Consider the following 19,173-nt stretch of genomic DNA (forward strand, 5'->3'; position numbering starts at 1 on the left):
CTTCTTGGGTAGATAGTATGTGAAGTGTACGAAGCCGGGGCTGATTACCCCTCTCTCTCACCCAGTCAGAAGACACGCCATCCCAGGCCCTCACCAACCACTCAACGCTTGCCCTTAACAAACACATCTGATTCTTCTAGAGAGGGCGTTTACTAAGGAGGGCTTACAATTCGATCCCTCCCAAAGTTGTTTTCAAGTGAGTTGTCTTCCAGAGAGTCTCTCTGTCTCTCTGTGTGTTTGTGTGTGTGTGTGTGTGTGTGTGTGTGCGCAGTGGCAGAACCTGTGATCCTTCTTTGTGGAACTGTTTTCCTCTGTTGGTTAACCTGTAGGGTACCATGTGTACGGTGCTGTTTTGCAGCTCCTTATTTTGCCCTGAAATACCAATCGGATCAAATGACCCTGTATGGGTGGAACCAAGTGATATTGCAGACTTTTGATTGGTCACACACAATCTTTTAAACATTCTGTGACCAGCCTAGATGTAACTGTTTGAATATCTTGAATATCTCTTAATACGATCCAAGAAGAGTCTTTGATAAGTTTGTGATCTTGCATGCCTTCACAGCATCACCACGCCCTCGGTTTTGTCTGGTATAGACAGTAGCTGGGCCTCCTTGCAAAGAGGTCTTGTGGCTGGGGGTGCTAGTGGTGGGGGTTATATACATTGATTTCCTCCAATGTTTCCTCGGAACTGGGAGGTATGGAAAGTGAAACTGAGAAAAGGTAGAGAGAACTAAAACAAAAGAAACTGAAGAATCAACGCTACAAAAATCATAACAGAAGCTGCTCAAATATTTCCCTGAAACAAGCCGACTCGATTATTAACTTACGGGGAGGACTTTGTCGAGAACGTTATTCCTGACTTTATTAGTACAGGATATCCCGCCACTGGTTGTACGAAACGTTAAAAGATGAATTAATAATGTAAGCAATATCGCTTTGATATATATTTGTAAGAATGTTCTATCGTTTCACAAAATAAGTAACAAAAAGTCACAGAGCAGATTTATTAATGCTTTATAAAGCAATCTGGAAGACACACAGATGTTGAGGTGTTTCAAATTACTCCTCCATCAGATGTGCTAGCGTTTCAGTGGCAGAGCAAACTGCTCGGCAGCACCTGCTGTGTGTGTGTGTGTGTGTGTGTGTGTGTACACTTGCCTATGCCTCTTTTGGATTGAACTGTGGTATGTCTCTGCGTCTCCTCATCTATATGTCACTGTGCGTGCGTGCACTGCGTGTGTGTGGGGGTCTGACAGCTTGAGTTTCTCTCAGCTAGAAATGCAACACCTGCAGATGTGTGTAGTAAACTACAGCCTGCAGCTCCGTTCCCATTCTCTGCCGTTCAGGGGGGACCAATGAAACACAAGCAATTTACCAAGCTCACTGTATGAGACTCGGAGGGGGGGGGGAGAAAGAGAGGGGAGAGAGGCAGAGAGAATCTGTGTGTGTGCGTTTATGAGTTATCGAGAGAACGAGTTGGAGTGAAAGGGTATTGTTAAGAGATTGTGTTTGTGAGTGTGTAATATTTAGAGAGAATGAATGAGTGTGCGTTGCAATATGTTGGATAGATGAATGAGTTGGATAGAGAGAACAAATGGGACGAATACGAGAAAGTATGTGAGAGGTTGTTTGATTCGTTGTGTGTATGAGAGCGAGAACAAGAGATGGAGTGTGCGTGTGTTAACCAGACATTGACATGGGAACCCTTATGTCATCAGTGTGTTATCTTTTTCAAGAATAAAAAGTGAATTTGATGAAATGTCCTGCTATTCAATCACTGTCTGCTTGAGAGAGAGAGAGAGAGAGAGAGAGAGAGAGAGAGAGAGAGAGAGAGTTGGGGACAGGGATGGGGACAATCACAAGACAAACCCCTCCTCGGTCTGGTCGTGATATTCATGCCTGTCTGGGAAAAATACCGGGGTCGTTGGTCGCTGACAACCTGTTGACACGGTCAAATTTATGTGTATAGCTTAGAGAGACACACACACACACACACACACACACACACACACACACACACACACACACACACACACACACACACACACACACACACACACACACACACACACACACACACACACACACACACACACACACACACACACACACACACACACACACACACACACACACACACAGAGAGAGAAGTGGTTTCTTGTTCCCGCTGGTAGATACCAGAGCTGAAGTTATTCTCTACCCCCCCCCCCTCCTCCCCATGCTTAATTAGGAACGGCTGTGTGTGAGAGAGCGAGCGGACAGAGCGAGAGACACCAGCAGGCTGGGAGCGAGAGGGGGAAAAAGAGACAGAGTCAACACATGGAAGTATGATCAAACTGGATCCTCGCAGGGCTAATTCTGGACAAGCGGTGGTCGGGCGAACCATGTGACCCCACCATTGGCTCCATGAAAGGCGATCCCCAATCATCTACCCCCGCTAACCCCCTCTCTCACCCCCACCTCCCAGAATGGCAAGTGTGTGCGCTGTAGACTGGTGTATTTTAATTCCTCCTCTAGTCATACTACACTATATATACTAGGGGGTGTAGGATAGCATAGCGGTTAGGGTTTTGGTCTCCCCAAAGCCAAAGGGGTTCAAATCCAATGGTCCACAGCCTGTAGGCAAAAATAAAGGCAGCTTTGGATAAGACGTCTGTTGAATTATTTATTAGAACAAAGACGTGGTCCTTCTACAACCATACTATTGAAAAACCAATGAATGTGCATTTATGTGAACTCAACTTTATTCCACCCCAATTGCAGTCAATCCGCTCTAGATTGGAAGTGGATGGACAAAGGAATTGACCGACATTAGCCACTGTGTCAATGTCATAGCTTCTCATTCTATAACCATACAGCAAACATAACCTAACCTCGACTATGTCCAGAATAGGCCTAAGAATGACATCATTTCACATTATAATCGCAATTCTTTCTTCTGTGATTAATTATGATTCAGACCTTTTCCCCTTCTGTCTCAAGGTTGCCTCTGTGTGTTGACATCACTGCTCAGTTGAACAGCTTTTCAAATATAAAAACGACATAATCGAATGCAAACACACTTTCCTCTGCTTTCATGTCACTATTTGCCACACCACCTTTCTTACCACCCAGCAGATAGGAGTAGTCTCTAAATTTTGCAGATCAGCTGAATCATAAATCGATTTCTTTAATCGGGAACTGCATTAAATCATCACTGCATTGGATTGTGACCCCAAGAATCGTCATTCTGACCCCCCCCCCCGGAAATTGAATCGAATCATGGTATGTTGAAAGATCCAACGCTTGTCGCAAAGACGTGCTATAGAATGTCACAGAAGAAAGAACGGAACGCAGGGAAATAAATAAAACACATTTTTCAAGAAAGAGGAGTGGCACATATGTGGTGACAGCTGCACACATGTCGTGACGGTGTGTCTGTCACAGGAGATATTTCTGTCTGTTTAGTGGCGTGTTCCTCACTGGCTGTCACACACCACTCATGTCATCGCTGGCTGACCTGCTGTCATTGGCTAAGAAAAGGAGAGGGATGAGAGAGTGGGGGGGGGGGGGGGGGGGAGCTATGGGGGGTGGGCAAAGGGGAGAGATCGGGAGTAGTGGGAGGGAGAGATGGGGAGAGAGCAGCACGAGGGAGAGATGGGGAGAGAGCAGCACGAGGGAGAGAGAGGTAGGGGTTGAGAGAGATCAGGGCAGAAAAAGAGAGAAATGGGTACGTGTGTGTTTGTGACAGAGGAGCGACAGTGTGTTCATGTGACAAAGAGAGGGGGGAACAAGTGTGTTCATCAGAGAGAGAGAGAGAGAGAGAGAGAGAGAGAGAGAGGCATAAGGAGACCAGCAGCTGTCTTGAATGCTCCTGTTCTCTGTCATTACTTGTGATTCTGTCTTTGTTTCGACTCCTCGCCCTCAGCTGTTAGCTGCGTGGTCCTTCTCCCTCCCTTCCCTTGAAACAGCAGCGCTTTTCCATGAAACATTGGAGCATGTGCCTTTCACACCAACAAAAAAAAAAAACGGAGCCCCCACCTCATCCTCCCTGGGAACGGGGAGACGGGAACAATATGCAGTCTGATGGATTGCAATCTCCTGTTGTTTGAGCAGCGCAGCTTGTTGACAAACACCCAGTTTGACTTGGCTCAGGCACGCTGGTGCTATTACCGCAAAGCACGCTATTGGAATGCCATCATTATGGCCGCCCGCTGAGTAAATGCTAATAAAAGCTATAGTGGAAAAACCTATTTTGTTTTGAAAAGAATGTTGTCTTCAGGAAACTTTCCTCCTACTTTCCTCATGATTACAGATGTTGTATTTGTAGACAACATCCACTTAACTTCCTGTGTGTGTGTGTGTGTGTGTGTGTGTGTGTGTGTGTGTGTGTGTGTGTGTGTGTGTGTGTGTGTGTGTGTGTGTGTGTGTGTGTGTGTGTGTGTGTGTGTGTGTGTGTGTGTGTGTGTAAACCAATCGCCCAGGACCTTACAGAACCAGTATCAACTGGCTGTCCTCTTTACCCCAGTGCTCTCCAGTCCACCCCAGTACCTTCCAGTCCACGGTGACTCAGTGCTAGCGCTGGCAACAGGTTGAGTGTGTCTGATCTGCTAAGTGATGCCATCTCATCAGCTTCAAATCCTCTGCTGGGACTGTAAGCTCTGCCTGACCCCTGCAGACTCCTCAGAGCACCATAACCCATCCATGTCCAGTCCATGAAAACACACTTGGTACTCATTATGTTAACACAGCTACCTCATTATGTAACCAGAGCTGCCAACCTACACGGGCAGACTTATGGATGTGTGTTTTTGTATGTCATGTACTTAAGAGAGTGTGTGTGTGTGTGTGTGTGTGTGTGTGAGAGAGAGAGAGATTCGGCAGCTGCAAGTTTTTCCTTTTTCTTCTCTTACACTTTGTCTATATCGCTTTCTCTCTCCTGAAGTCTCATACTTTCTCATGTACTCTTTCTCCCCTCCCTCTCTTCGCCCCCCTCTCTCTCTCCTCTTCCCTCTCCCTATTTAATGGGCTCCCCTGCTCTGTTTTTCCTCTCTTCTCGCTCCCCTCTATCTCAAATATTCTCTCTCTCGTCCCTTCTCTCCTCTCCCTCTCTCCATCTGTCCTTCCATCTCTTGTTTTCTCTCTCTCACTGTCTCCGTCTGTCTCAGTCTGTTTGTCTCTCTCTCTCTCTCGCCCTCTCTGTCCCTCATTCTCACTCGCTCGCTCACTCACTCACTCACTCACTCACTCACTCACTCACTCACTCACTCACTCACTCACTCACTCACTCACTCACTCACTCACTCACTCACTCACTCACTCACTCCGTCTTTCTCTGTCTCTGCAGTTACCCACCAGTATGCTCACTACCTCTGCAGGCATTTCCGGTGTGCTAACAAAGCACGTCCTGACTGATGAAACGGAGGGGAAACAGTCTTTGTGTGACGGTGGTGGTGTGGACTGCTCTCTCTTCCCCTCCCTCCCCCCCTTCCCTGCATATGCTTTTGAAGTTGACCCCGGTCAACACAGCTTTGGTTACAACAAAACTAATTCACTCCTCACCCTGAGGGATACATCGTGTTATAATAAAGCCTTTAGCCTGACAAGCCCACGGGAGGTGGCGATGTGTGTTTTACCAAAAGAAAGGCAAGAGATCAGGTTTAATGAGGTGATCTTATACCGAGCTCGTAGGATATACACCGACGCCACCTCCACCGCGCTTTATTAGACAGGGCTTGTTAAGCACAGTCCGTGTCTCGTGGTCCTTCCTTCCTTCGTTGTCGCTGTCGTCCAACAGGAAGTGTGTGCCTGTAAAGGGCCGTCGCACAAAGGCCGCCCTCGCATTAACTGCCAAGCATCAGAAACACACGCCCTCTATTATTGTCAACATCAACCCACAGCACAGTAGCGGTTTCTCGCTCTCGAACCAACGCACGTTAAAGGAATGTCTGCTCTGCTGTTTATGTTTTCTCGAGAATACGGGACAAGTTTGCAGTGTATTCATTTTTAGAATTCAGTCGGCTCGTATCTCCCGCAGTTGAGATATTGCGACAATTCGTAGATATTCTCAAAGATGAGGGATTATTTTCGCAAGTGGTTAATAGCTTCAAGATGTTATTGTGACAATTAGTTAAGAATATCGAAGTCGAGCGATCATTTACAATTCGCCTTCTTTACATTTCAGAAGTTGAGATATTGTGATGGTTAATTAATATTTTCGAAGTTTAGATATTATTGTGACAATTCTTTAGAAGTTCAGTGATTACTGTGACAATTAGCCTATTGAACTAATTGTTGTGGTAGTGAGTTTATATTTCAGAAGTCCCAAGATTCAGTGGTGGGAGAGGAAAAGGAGAAATTAATAGAAAAGTAAAAAACCTTGACTTAGTAGCAGGATAAGAGGTCACGAGAAAAACGTGAGGGAGAAAGGAGGGGAGGGACGAGAGGAGGGAGGGGCAGACAGAGAAAAACAGCATAGGAGGAATGATGAGGGAGGTAGAGGGGAAAGGGGGAGGGAGAGTGAATAGGGGAGGGAGTCTGAAGGGGAGGCGGGCTCTGGAGGGAGTGAAGGAGGGAGGGAAGGAGTCGAGGAGGGAGGGAGGGAGGGAGGGAGGAAAGGAAGGTTTAAGGGAGCGCTCAGGAGGACGAGTGGAGGACGGTAGGGAGGGAGAGCGAGCGAGGGGGATGGAGGGAGGGCGAACTAGGGAGGGAGGGAGGCTGAGTGAACTAGGGAGGGGGGGAGAGTGAAGAAGGAAGGAATGGAGGGAGGGAGGGAGAGTAAAGGAAGGGAGGGAGAGCCAATGAGGGCGGGAGGGTGAGTGAAGGAGACCGCATCCGCCCGGTACATTCCTCTGTGCTGTGTCACGCTGGTGCTGGGTTTCCTCCCGCAGCACGCGGACCCTCCGGTCTGCTGCTGACGTAACGGGCACAGCCACGGACGACTATGAGGCTAACACGGGGAGAGAAAACACAACAGAGCACACTGTGGGGGGGGGGGGGGGGGGGCGAGGAAAAGCAGACAGTGTTTTGATAGAAGGGCGATCGAGGAAGAGCGGGAAACAATGGGGACCGATGGGAGACGCACACAGCCATGGGGAGTCTAGAACAGAGTGTTTCTGTCCACGGGACAAGCTGTGCTGTCTCGTTCATCATGACGTCTTCCCCCCCCTCTCACGCTACGTTTCTCCTAATGTCAATTAATTAATGGTAATCTATTTTATAATCGACCTCCCTCTCCTTCTCTATCTCTTCTCTTTCACACACTCTCTCTGTGGTCTGGTCTTGGCGTCAAGGCCCCGGAGCTGAATATCTGTGGTCTGTCTATACCTCTCTCGGTCTGTCTGTCTGCCAGTCCGCTTGTCTGTGGGTCTCCATTTCTGCCGGTCTGTCCGTCACTCGGCAGGTTAAAGAGGTTCTTGTTGGGCAGCCGGGGCCACCTCAGGCCCCAGTCACTAAGGGTCTGTTCATGGGGCCTGAGCACGGCGCAGCACGGCCACCGTTCTGTCGTCTGGAGAGAGAGCGCCTGGAAAAGCCTCCCGAAATAACAGTCGGCTCAACCAGGGCTGAAACTCACCATTACAAGCAGTGTCAGTTCCTCGTTTATTACTACTACCCTTTGCTGTTTAGTCATTTAGAAGACGCTTTCATCCACTGCAACTTGCCTGATTTTAATTTTAGATCATTTTCTTTGATAAGTGTTATTACTGAGCAGGGAAGGGGAGGGTTGGTCATCTTGCTTTGGGGGTTGACTTGGAGCCCAGGACCTTTGGTCTGGGAGATTGAACACCCTAGCTCTATACTGCCCCCTTCATTAGGCCCACGACGTGTCAACGTACGTGAAGTCTTTCAGCAGACTCTGCTGTTCTAGCCAAGGTGACGTACAGGTGGGGCTGGGTGAACACCACGAGCATGTGATCCATGTCAGAGCAACCTCACACAAGTTAGTGGAAGTGCATAAATAATGGTTAGCGTAGCCTGGAGCAGTGTCTTAAATTAGCCTCCTTTGTCTGACAAGCTGCCAAGAAAACAAACTACCGGTATTCATTTAGTATGATCTGAAACAAGGAAAAACCGCAGCCAAGTATTTGCATTTCTGAAGCACTATTATCAGGATAAGCGGTATAATCTGTTAAGTGCCCGTCTAGTGACGGAACATCTCAGTGCTGGGACATAGTACCTTGTCAGTCATGCTCTGTTCACACTGTGTGCATGTCATCCCTGTGTCTGTTCACTCCTTAAGGGTCATTTCAAATCCATTCTGTGGCGAGGTTGCCTCAGCTACAGAATGTGGACTGAAAAAACCTGCTATACTTCATAACACAATCCCCTACTCGCACGTACACACACTTGCATAAACGCACGCAAATACACACCACCAGATTCACTCCAGGCGCACATACACACACACAAACACAGATACACACGCACACGCACACACACACACACACACGCCAACAGAAAGACATGTTTCAAGGGCAGGACTGGCAGATCCAGTTTGTCTGTGTGTGTGAGAGTGTCTGTTTGAGAGTGTGTGTTCTGTCTGTGGCGCTGTTAGCTGCTGGCTGAGAGCAGCTGGCTCTGTCACAGAGGCACCATGGCTCTCTGAACCAATCGCACTCCCCCGGTCCCTGAGAGACACGCAGACGGCAGGCATGAGTAAGAAGCAGGAAATCAGTTTGTACACCAGGCCTATCTCCCTCTTATGCCCTGTGTCTGTCTCCCTCGCTCTCTCCACACTCCGTCGCTTGCCTTCTCCCATGCTCTTTGTCTTTCTCTCTTGAGCTCTCTTCTCACGCACACGCACGCACACACACTCTGTGTTCTCTTTTTGCCCTCAATCTCTCTCCCTCTCTCTCGTTCCCAGTTTCAGTCACACCCTCACTCTCAGCACGTCATTCCACCCCCCAGCACTCACTTTACTCGCTTGACCATCCTTGACTCTTTTCTCCTTTATCCTCCCTCACGCCTCTCTCACACGCACGCCCCCAAACACACACACACACACACACACACACACACACACACACACACACACACACACACACACACACACACACACACACACACACACACACACACACACACACACACACACACACACACACACACACACACACACACACACACACATTAGTCATTTCTCTCCTTTATTCCATTCATCGTCCTTCCACTGTCTGCCGTCCAAACATCTTGCCTCCATGATGAGTGATCATTTTCCTCCTCTGCAGTCAGTGTGATGTCTAGAGCCTCGCCAGTCATTGGACAGAAGCCTAATAGGCTCACACACACACACACACACACACACACACACACACACACACACACACACACACACACACACACACACACACACACACACACACACACACACACACACACACACACACACACACACACACACAGCGGCCTGAGCTCTCTACAGGCCTATTCTCCTGTGTCACCGCACAGACACACACACACCCCACATGGGCGGACACACACACGCTCACACATACACACAGCCCACATGGGCAGACGGATACACACACACGCGGGCAGACACACACACACACACACACACACACACACACCCCATATAGGTGGACACAAACACGCACACACCCCACATGGGCGGTCACACACACAGGGGTATTTGGGCTTAAACACAAAAACACACAGGCACACTTATTATATACACACAAGTCTTGCTGTGTTGCACTAGCTTAGCATGCTAATAGCTTGGTGTGGCGCGCGGTGGGCCCGTCGAGGACGGGTACCGTCGAGGACGGGACCCCGGTGTGAGCGGCGTGCGGAGCGCTTACGGTGACCTTCCGCGTGCCAATCACAACTGAGCTGCTCGGCGGTCTGTTTGGCTGTTGGGGTGGGTGGGTGGGTGGGGGGGGGGGGGGGCGGGATGGCGGAGAAAACGGTGCAAATTGAAAGCAGAAATCCCCCCGGTGCGGGACAAGATGAGCCCTGGAATAAATTATTCAGGTGGCAGCTCCTCTCTCTCTCCGCTGTGCCGCGCACGCCTTCTGCTCCGCGCGGCGGCATCTGTCAGGACGGCCAGTAGAGATTCATCCAGATGTGGGACTGGTGCACGCGTGTGTTTGTGTCTGTGTTCATTTCTGTGAGTGAGCCCGGGCTATTATTTGTGTTTTTATGTATGCAGGAGTGGATGTGTTCCAAGTGTTAGTACGTGCTTTGGTGTTTGTATGTACGTGTACTCTCAGGTCGATATGTGTGTATTGTGAAGGAAAGACGTATGTGGGTGTGTGTGTGTGTGTGTGCGTATGCCTGTTTGGCCTTCTCGCTCCTCCTCTTCTGTTGCGTCCCAAACTCCCATCCCACCGTCTGACGAGGGAGACGCGGGCTCGGCAGGGGACTGTATTTCCTCTCATGGGGAGGGGGAGGGGGGGGGGGGGGGGCTGTAAATAAACAAGCCAGCAAATCAATGCCTCCATTTGTCGTTCCCTTCTCCCTTCTCTCCCCCTCACTGTGATAATACTGCGGGTGTCGCGGCGCGGGGAGAGACGGCGTTCCCAAACAGACGGCGCGCTCAGCGTCCATATTTCCTCCTGGTAGGAGAGTGAGAAAACACGCCACCGCGCTACAGCCCTGTGTTCCAATACCACCTCATCCGTAAAACTGCCACTTTGTTTATTTAGTTCTGCGTGTGTGTGTGTTTCTTTATCTTTTTAGATTTTATACGTAGTGTTTAGCAACCAACGGGAGTCCTTTTTGTGTTTTGAGTGTGACTACGGTACGAGCATAAAGCACGGGTGTATTGAAAACCAGTTTAGAGTGCACCCGCTTACCAACACATTAGGGACTGGGACATAATGAAGGGCTTGAATGGGTGAGATTGTTGCGAGGAGCTGAAGCTCTGCGTCCAGTCGGTGACCGTTGACATCCATATTCAACCGTCTCTTTATGTGAATGTGCTGTCGTGTTGTCGACTTGAATACAAACGCATCGTCCTGTTTCCATTATGTAGGGTTAATGACACCTAGTGACAAGGCGCCGGAACTATGATGCTGAAATTCTGTTTACATGCATGAGCTGTGGGTTTTCAAAGTTTCAACTTAAACTTTTGCATAGCTTCCTTCATTAACATTGTTTTGGCCAAATAAACGTTTTATTTATTTTTATTTTCTCCAAACTTGGCAAAGCGCACACAAAAAGGCAGTCTTTCCACAGAAAATATTAGTGAGGGGAACAACTGGCATTAGTTACAGTTTAATGACTAATGGAAACGTCAAATAATGGCCTGAGCCGAACAAGCCCTGGTTTTTAGGAACAAAAGCAACCTTCCCCAGCGTGTAATCCTGCAGCTTAGAGAGCCAGCCGCTTGGCTAACGCTAATGCTAGGCAGATAATGCTAACACAAAGCTACGCACAAGGGTGGCTAACAAGCGGCTGTTAGTCCGCCCCTCTCTGTATCTGTATCCCACATCCCTGTGCGGAAATCACATTATGAGAACCTAGTTACCGAGTTATAGCTAGTTAATCACGCACATACGGATCAAATATGTTCTGGGTTGAAGGGTGCACCGGTTGAATAAGTGACAGGGATGTATTAAGCATCCTAGCATGGGTTTAATTGTTATAAAACACGTGGCAAGTCAGGGGACTGAGAAGTCAGTCACGTCTTCTCTTGCTCCTGACTCCAAATTTTGTGTGCTGGTAAAGTAATGATGGGGTTTGTTCCTTAAAAAACGGCATCACATATACACATAGAATACATTTGCGAGAGTAGAACTGCGTTCGACATGGTCTCCATATTAGGAGTTGGGCAAATCAGTGTTCCACTGGAAGATCCGAAGTAGAGATAAAAACATTTCTCCATGGAAGGAGTCTGGGGGATTCTAAAGTCTGGCTTCCTCTACCAGACAGACGTCCAACACAAAGAATCAATTTATCTGAGGTATTTGGCGAGGACGCTCGCACACAGAAGCCCATCTTTCCCACCTTGCCTCGCTGTATTTATGCGTTTCCAATCCATCCGATGCAGGACAAGATTACGTTGTTAAATCTCAACTGACAGCACCCAAGCTAATCCTGTTGTCCCCAGTGCCTAAAGAAACCCGTGTCTGATTTCTCCCCGCCTTCCCTTGTAATGTGACCATTTTCTTTTTTGTTTCTCCATTTAGACCCACTCCCCTATTGGAAGAGACAACCGAGAAACGAGTTGGGCCTACGAGAAACCACAGGCACATCCTCATCTACTGGTAAGCATTTAGGCTTTTATCAACCTTGTCTCTAACCCTAACCCTAACCCTAACCTTTGTTAACCAGTGTGGCGCACCTCTATTCTGGGGGCCTCTCGGGTTAATTGAGCAAACACAAAATAAGAAAAAGATTGTGTTGTCTGTGCATTTCTGTTGTGTGTTATGTGGTCATGTCACCATGTAACCATGTACTTACCACTTCATGTTCAAAAGTGCGGTGAGTGAATCCAGAGAGCTCTGAGGCTAAGTTGTTGAATCGTTTTTTGAGTGAACTTGGTGCTTTGACTTTAATGCAGAAAAAATAACCCACTGCCTCCATGTACTTAAATGCAACTTGACTTGATGGCTATTACTCGGCTTACATTGTTGACTTACGTATGGGACTTACACCGGGCCAATCAACTGTTGCACGGTTTTGAGTTCCCCGAGTGTACTCAAACTCTGAATGTTCCACCACCAGCATCTCATTACGGGCCAGTGTACATTACTGTAATTGCTATCAGAGGTTTAACGGTTGTGTTTTGGCCAGCGGCACTGGGCTCTATGATGGGGGGTTAGTGTACATTTATCTGCATCCTGTCTGCAGTATGCGTCGTCTCTTCACGTGGCAAACAGCTGTTTTCTGTCTCAGGAAACCGAGGAAAAAGTCTCAAAACCTTTAACTATCTTCAACCACAGTGCGTACCTAAACTCTCTGGGGTCTAAATACTGCAACGCTTATGTTTAACCACATTCATCTCCCGGATCAGCGATCGGCCTCGTTCGATCAATGACCGGATCTTTCCGTGACATCGTCCAGGAAGGGGATATATCACTGTGAGATTGATCAGTGTACTGTGATTATTGTTCCGCCAGGATCAAACGTAGTTCATAATCTCATTCATTCATGAATGAGGCTGTAAAGTGAGGTTAACCCTCTGAGGAGAGCCCGCTTGTACTTTTATTTAGTGGAGGGAGGTTAAAAACGTCTGCACCATAGTTTTTGTACACAAGTAGGAGAGGGAAAAGCTTCAAAGCACTTGAAGGTGATCCATTTTGGTGGCATCTGCACATGCTGCAATATGCTAATGAGCAACGCTGCAAAAAAAAACAAAAAAACAGATTGCCAGGAGGAGAGAAGGGCAGACCGGAGGTAGAGGAGAGGGGGTGAGAGAGCGGGAAGGTGATGGAGATGGAGGGAATAAGGGAGAAGACTGGAAAGAGAGAGAGGGGAGGTGGGGGGGGAGTGATGGGGCGAGAGAGAGAGAGAGAGAGAGAGAGAGAGAGAGAGAGAGAGAGAGGGAGAGAGGGGGAGAGGGGGGGAGAGAGAGAGAGAGAGAGAGAGAGAGGGTGGGGGAAGGTGATGGAGAGAGAGGGGCTACCGATTTAGAGAGCAAGGGAGAAGACTTGGAAACAGAGGGAGGGAGAGGGCGAGAGAAACAGACGGAGGGTAGTTTAAATTATGGATGCAACCTGCGATTTCCAAAAGGAAAAGAAAGAGAAAGGAATAGCGCAGAAAGCAACCGCAAGTCATGCATATCAGATTATCCATTTTCTTATCAAGGTCCTTGAGCAAACTGGCACACAATCTATCCTGTTTGTGTGTGTTCATGTGTTTGTGTGTGTGTGTGTGTGTGAAAGGGCGATGTGGCATGAATATGAGCACGGTTGAGTGAGAGACTACGGATGTAGGCTAGTACGCACATTAGCACATTGCGCTATCCTGAGTGACTTGGACGACAGACACATGGGAAGGAGGGTTCAGGAGTATTTTACACTCTTTGACAACCTGAATGTGCATGAGGAGGATGCACTAGCAGTCCTATTCTACACTATATTCCATGACCATGGCACTTTGCACCGCAAAGCGGAATCCTGGGACATTTCCGTGAACTCAGATCTATAGGAAATCATCAAGCTGCACACGTGTTTCTGTTCAAACGTCAATTTCTTCATGTGTCGCTTTATATTATGGGAGGTGGGAGGGGTTGTGGCTAGGCAAGCATACATGTTGCCCCTGCCCTGTCACCCCTGAGCCTATTGCCAACCCCACCCAGACACCCACCCACTCTGTGGGTGACTGGGCTTTAGCCCCTCAAGTGGGGAGAACCTCTCTCAGTCTCTCAACACCCAGGCCTCAGAGCTGAGCAACAAAACAAATAGAGATACGTCACGCCCTCCATTTGGTTAAAAAAAAAACCCGAGATGATAAACTTAATATGATGTATATTGGTCACCCCTGCTATGCTGCTTATGCAACTCCAAAAATGAAATGTAGTAAAAATCGAAAAAGATGGGAGTGGTGATTTAGAAGGGCATGGTTTTTCTAAGAATTGGACCAGAGCCGCGATTCGGTTAAAGCAGTTTAAGTCTGCGGGCGGATTGGAGTTGGGAGCAGGATACCATGAAGCTGTCCTGAAAACTGCCTGCGTGTAAATGTGTGTTAATGTGCAAAGTAGGTCATTTATTTGGAACGGAGACGGGCATGATCTGCCTCGCTCTCCCAAGTCGTGTCAGAGTGTCGTAACTGTTTCGTAATATAGTGGGGAGGGGGGGGGGGTCAGGTGCTGGCTTAGCCAAGGATGGGCATGTTTGTAAGTGTTTATTTATGTGCAAGACGAAAGCCGAATTCATTAACAGCGGGGGGTAAAGGTCGGGGAATCGAAGATGAAAGCAGATTGATGGTCGATCTATCTACAAGTGGACACTGCATCCAATAAAACTCACGCTGAATCCGATTATCAAACAAACAGCTCAGAGGATTAATTCTGATCTCTCTTTCTCCTTTGCTTTTTTTCGGACAAACGTTAAATCTGCAATCCATCAAATCCCTACTAATAATTTTTAGCATTTGTTTGAGTTATTTTTATATATAAATATATATATATTCGGATTTACGTACAGATTTAATGACCGTGATCCTGAACTCTAGAACACTGCACAGCGCCATCGTCGGGTGAGATACTTATGCCAGGATTGCGCAACGTGCGCTCCAAACGAAAAGCAGAATGTAGTGTACACAGCGAACTGGAAGAAGTCTCGGTGACAGCGCGTCATTCCCACTGTCCCTCCAAGTGATGTCAGGTTGTTCCCCCGGACCCGTGTACATTACGCTGTGGACTGATTTCAACTGCAGGATTTGCAGAACCATGGCTCTCCAGGGTACAGTATGTTCCCTGCCATTCGTCCGGTTAATATTTCACAAAGCCCACAAAGGCAGTGGACTGAGCACTGGAGCTTTTGGCAGATTATTTGATCTCGGTCAATATCATCACGTAAGACCCCTCGCTGGTAAAGCCGTGTGTCGTCGTGACGCAGAGCCCTCTTTAACCCTGGAGCGCCGTGATCCGGGGACATCGCGCCTTCGCCCGCGACCTATGTTTGTCTGCGATAGTTTACCACCAAGGAGAGCTGCTCGCGTCTACTTTAAACATGTCTCCCCAGCTCACGCTCCCTCCCGCTTTGTCTCTCTCGCTCTTGCTTTGGCTCTCGTTTTCTCTCTTGCTTTCCCTCTCCAAACTCTCCACACTCTCTCCTGCTCTCCCTCTTGTGTTGCTACAGCAAAGCAATAAATAAACAACATTCACACTAATGATAATCAGTCTCTCTGCCTCCCTCTTTGAACCGGCCTCCCGGTAAACCAATGTGACTGTAATCACTGCTCACCTAACCAACTCATCGCTACGACAGTTCAGCAGGCTCTGTCTGTATCCCTTCCACCTCAGAAGCACACCTGTAGCGCTGTAGGCCTTAGGGAGACCTGCACACTCCTGTATAATATGTTATTAGGCAGGAGGATAGTGCGGACTGTTTAGGGTGTTCTGGAGTGACTCCGAACCAAAAGGTCCCCATATACACAACGGTCTACCTCTAGTAAGAGGCCCTAACCAGTTACCTGCTTCTTAATTACATGTTTCGGAAGTCAGTGTGGGGCGAATTTGAATATAAGGGCCACCTATATGTCTATGTGTCACGTCTCATGATGTGTGTGTGTGTGTGTGTGTGTGTTGGTGTGTGTTTGTGTGCAGACACACGCATGCAACGTCACGGAAATAAACAGAAAGGGGAGCAGCTGGATTGATCTGGTTGTGTTTGGCAAGCGCAGGGAAACACGAGCACGGAGTCGGCCATTAAAGGGTGCATTTGAAATCTACACAAGCAAGCGCACACATCTCGCATTACAGAAAGAAATATGCCCTGGCGTGCGCACAACTGGTGTGCTTTTTCTTGTCTGAATGAGGTTGTTTGTTTTGTGTGCGTGCACGTCCGTGTGTGTGTGTGTGTGTGCGTGTGCGTGTGCGTGTGCGTGCGTGCGTGCGTGCGTGCGTGCGTGCGTGCGTGCGTGCGTGTGAGAATTTGTTTGTAAACAGTTCTAAAGCCAAAATAACAGTTACTTCAGTCTATAATTTCATAGTGAGTGTGTGTGTGTGTGTGCGTGCGTGTGCCTGTGTGCACCAACACACTGAACATAAAATACACAGCAGCTCGTCCCTAGTCCCCTGGTCACACTCACTGCCTGAGAGAGAGAGAGAGAGAGACATGGAGAGTCAGAGAGAGACAGAGAATGAGTCATAGATAAATGGAGAGAGATTTGTACAGCAAGTTAGAGAGGGGGAGTTGGAGAACAAACGAAGGTTAGAGTGGGAGAGCAATAGATAGAAGGTGGAGAGAGAGAGAGTTGGAGAGAAAAACGGAGAGACAGCTTGGAAGGGAGAGGGAGCGAATATGAGCGAGATAGAGAGTTAAAGAAGCACTAATTATACCCTCCAGCGCCATAGCTGTAGCACAAGCTTGGTAGCTGGGTCAGAAAGGTTAAGGTAAAGGCAGTGTTCAGATGATTTAAGTCTTTATCTCTCGAGTATCTCAATGTCTCTGGGCCTGAAGTGATGTCTGAATCCAGGGCTCCATGTCAGGGTTACTGGTCGGGCAATTAGCGCTTGTCACTAGTTATTCGCGCTGAAGAAGAAGGTTTTGTTGTTGCTAAGTGAATTATTAGGCCTCGCTGAATCCTCGCTGTGTAGAATATAAAACTCTTCATTTTAATGTGCGACTGTGTTTTTAAATATGGAACAGGTGGAAGCTGAACTTCATTGTGATATTCGTCACATAAACCGTTTGTTTATTTAATAATTCTGGATTTGAACAGCAATAATCAAAGCCAACCCTTTTTTTGAACTACGTACCTATCTTAACTCGTGATCCTGTCAAGGCTCAGGTCAAGCTTTAAAAGGCAGATTAAAACAAACCCTTCTTAATATTCTACTCTGCGCTGTGTGCTCATTGTGAAACAAAAGGGCTAGGTTAGCCAAATCATGTCTGACATCATCAGCAACAGCTGCAGGGGAGGGAGAGAGGTAGAGGGAGGGAGAGGGAGGGGGGGAGAGAGAGAGAATAAGCTGACCTGAATGCTCAGCTGAGCAGTGAGAGAGAGAGAGAGCTCAGCCTTGATGGTGGAACTGGGACAAGATGGACCACAATGCAACATGGCTTCCCTCACCTTCTCATATACATACATCCTCTGGTGCTGATCCCGCCAAACACCCATGGTTTTCTACAAAGCAGCCTGTTATCGCCTTCCTGTTTTCTGCATGACTGGCAGACACATGTTTTGACGTCGATGCATTACACGTAAGGGCCAACTTATCTAAAATCCAATATATTCAAATCAAACAAAGATTGATAACAGATTGGAAACTTTGCCCCACTCTTTAGGAGCTCTACCTAACACAGGGCCTTGGTGGCCCTGGGTTAGCCTGGGTTAGCCTGCCTGGGTTAGCCTGGGGAGCTGATGAACAGGCTTCCTCAGCCCCCCACTGCCCCCCCTTATTACCCCTGGCTCACCCACAGAGAGGACGCCAACGAGATGTAGGATGGAGGGCCAATCACAGTGGGTGGGCGGGGATAAGGTGAGGGGGGGGCGGGGAGTGGTTAGGGAAAGAGAAGCAAAAGGGTGTAGAAGAGTCATGTTGTGTGTGGCAGGGAGAAGGGTTATCTGACTCGCACGCACACAACGTGAGCATGCACACACACACAGCTATCCGTCCTGCTGATCTATTGTCATGGCGACTATTAATGCAGTCTTAATCATCGGCAAATAGGAAAAGGTGTATTCAAATTTTGTACACGTCTGTTTGCAAATACAACACTGTTTGTCATGTCTAAATATCTTAAACAAATCGTGTGTGTGTGTGTGTGTGTGTGTGTGTGTGTGTGTGTGTGTGTGTGTGTGTGTGTGTGTGTGTGTGTGTGTGTGTGTGTGTGTGTGTGTGTGTGTGTGTGTGTGTGTGTGTGTGTGTGTGTTCCCCTAGAGGTCTGTCCTTGCTTTTTAGATCATTACCAGTCTTATCCTCCACTGCCACTCTGTGTCGGGGTTGACACACACACACACACACACACACACACACACACACACACACACACACACACACACAACACACACACACACACACACACACACACACACACACACACACACACACACACACACACACACACACACACACACACACACGGATGTTTGTTCTCAACGTCTGCAAAGATAAAACCAAACCAACAGCAATAGTGGTTGTCTCCTGCTGCCTTCTCTCCTCTCTTTTATGACTGCTTCCCTGTGTACACAAACCACACACACACACACACACACACACACACATCACAGTCAGCAGCACTTGTTTCTATACACATGTTTAGAAATGCTTGTTTGAAGTGATGAAGGTGTGTGTGTGTGTGCATGTGTGTCTTGCGTTAGTCTAGGTTTGTGTGGTTGGCATGTCACAGCAGACTCTTACAAGACACCTGTTTTGAAGGTGTGTGTGTGTGTGTGTGTTTGTGTGCGCGTTTTGTGTGTGTGTGTGTGTGTGTGTGTGTGTGTGTGTGTGTGTGTGTGTGTGTGTGTGTGTGTGTGTGAGAGTGTGTTGTACAGAAGTTGAGACCCATAGGGTCGAGTTACAGAACGGGCCACATTCTGGACCTGTTCTGTTTGCCCTCACATGAGGTCAAAGTT

General features: G+C 48.1%; 1 protein-coding gene across 3 annotated transcripts in view; it reads left to right on the plus strand.

Moving 5' to 3' along the window:
* Positions 1-10,440: 10,440 nt before the first annotated feature.
* Positions 10,441-19,173, plus strand: part of zmiz1a (zinc finger, MIZ-type containing 1a) — a 69,440-nt gene continuing 60,707 nt past the window's right edge. For all 3 annotated transcript variants that reach the window (XM_056609713.1, XM_056609716.1, XM_056609714.1), the window contains exon 1: positions 10,441-12,191. The gene's annotated coding sequence lies outside the window, so the exon portion shown is untranslated. The remainder of the gene's footprint in view (positions 12,192-19,173) is intronic.

This window comes from Gadus chalcogrammus, chromosome 15 (assembly GCF_026213295.1).
Source record: "Gadus chalcogrammus isolate NIFS_2021 chromosome 15, NIFS_Gcha_1.0, whole genome shotgun sequence".
Classification (NCBI taxonomy): domain Eukaryota; kingdom Metazoa; phylum Chordata; class Actinopteri; order Gadiformes; family Gadidae; genus Gadus; species Gadus chalcogrammus.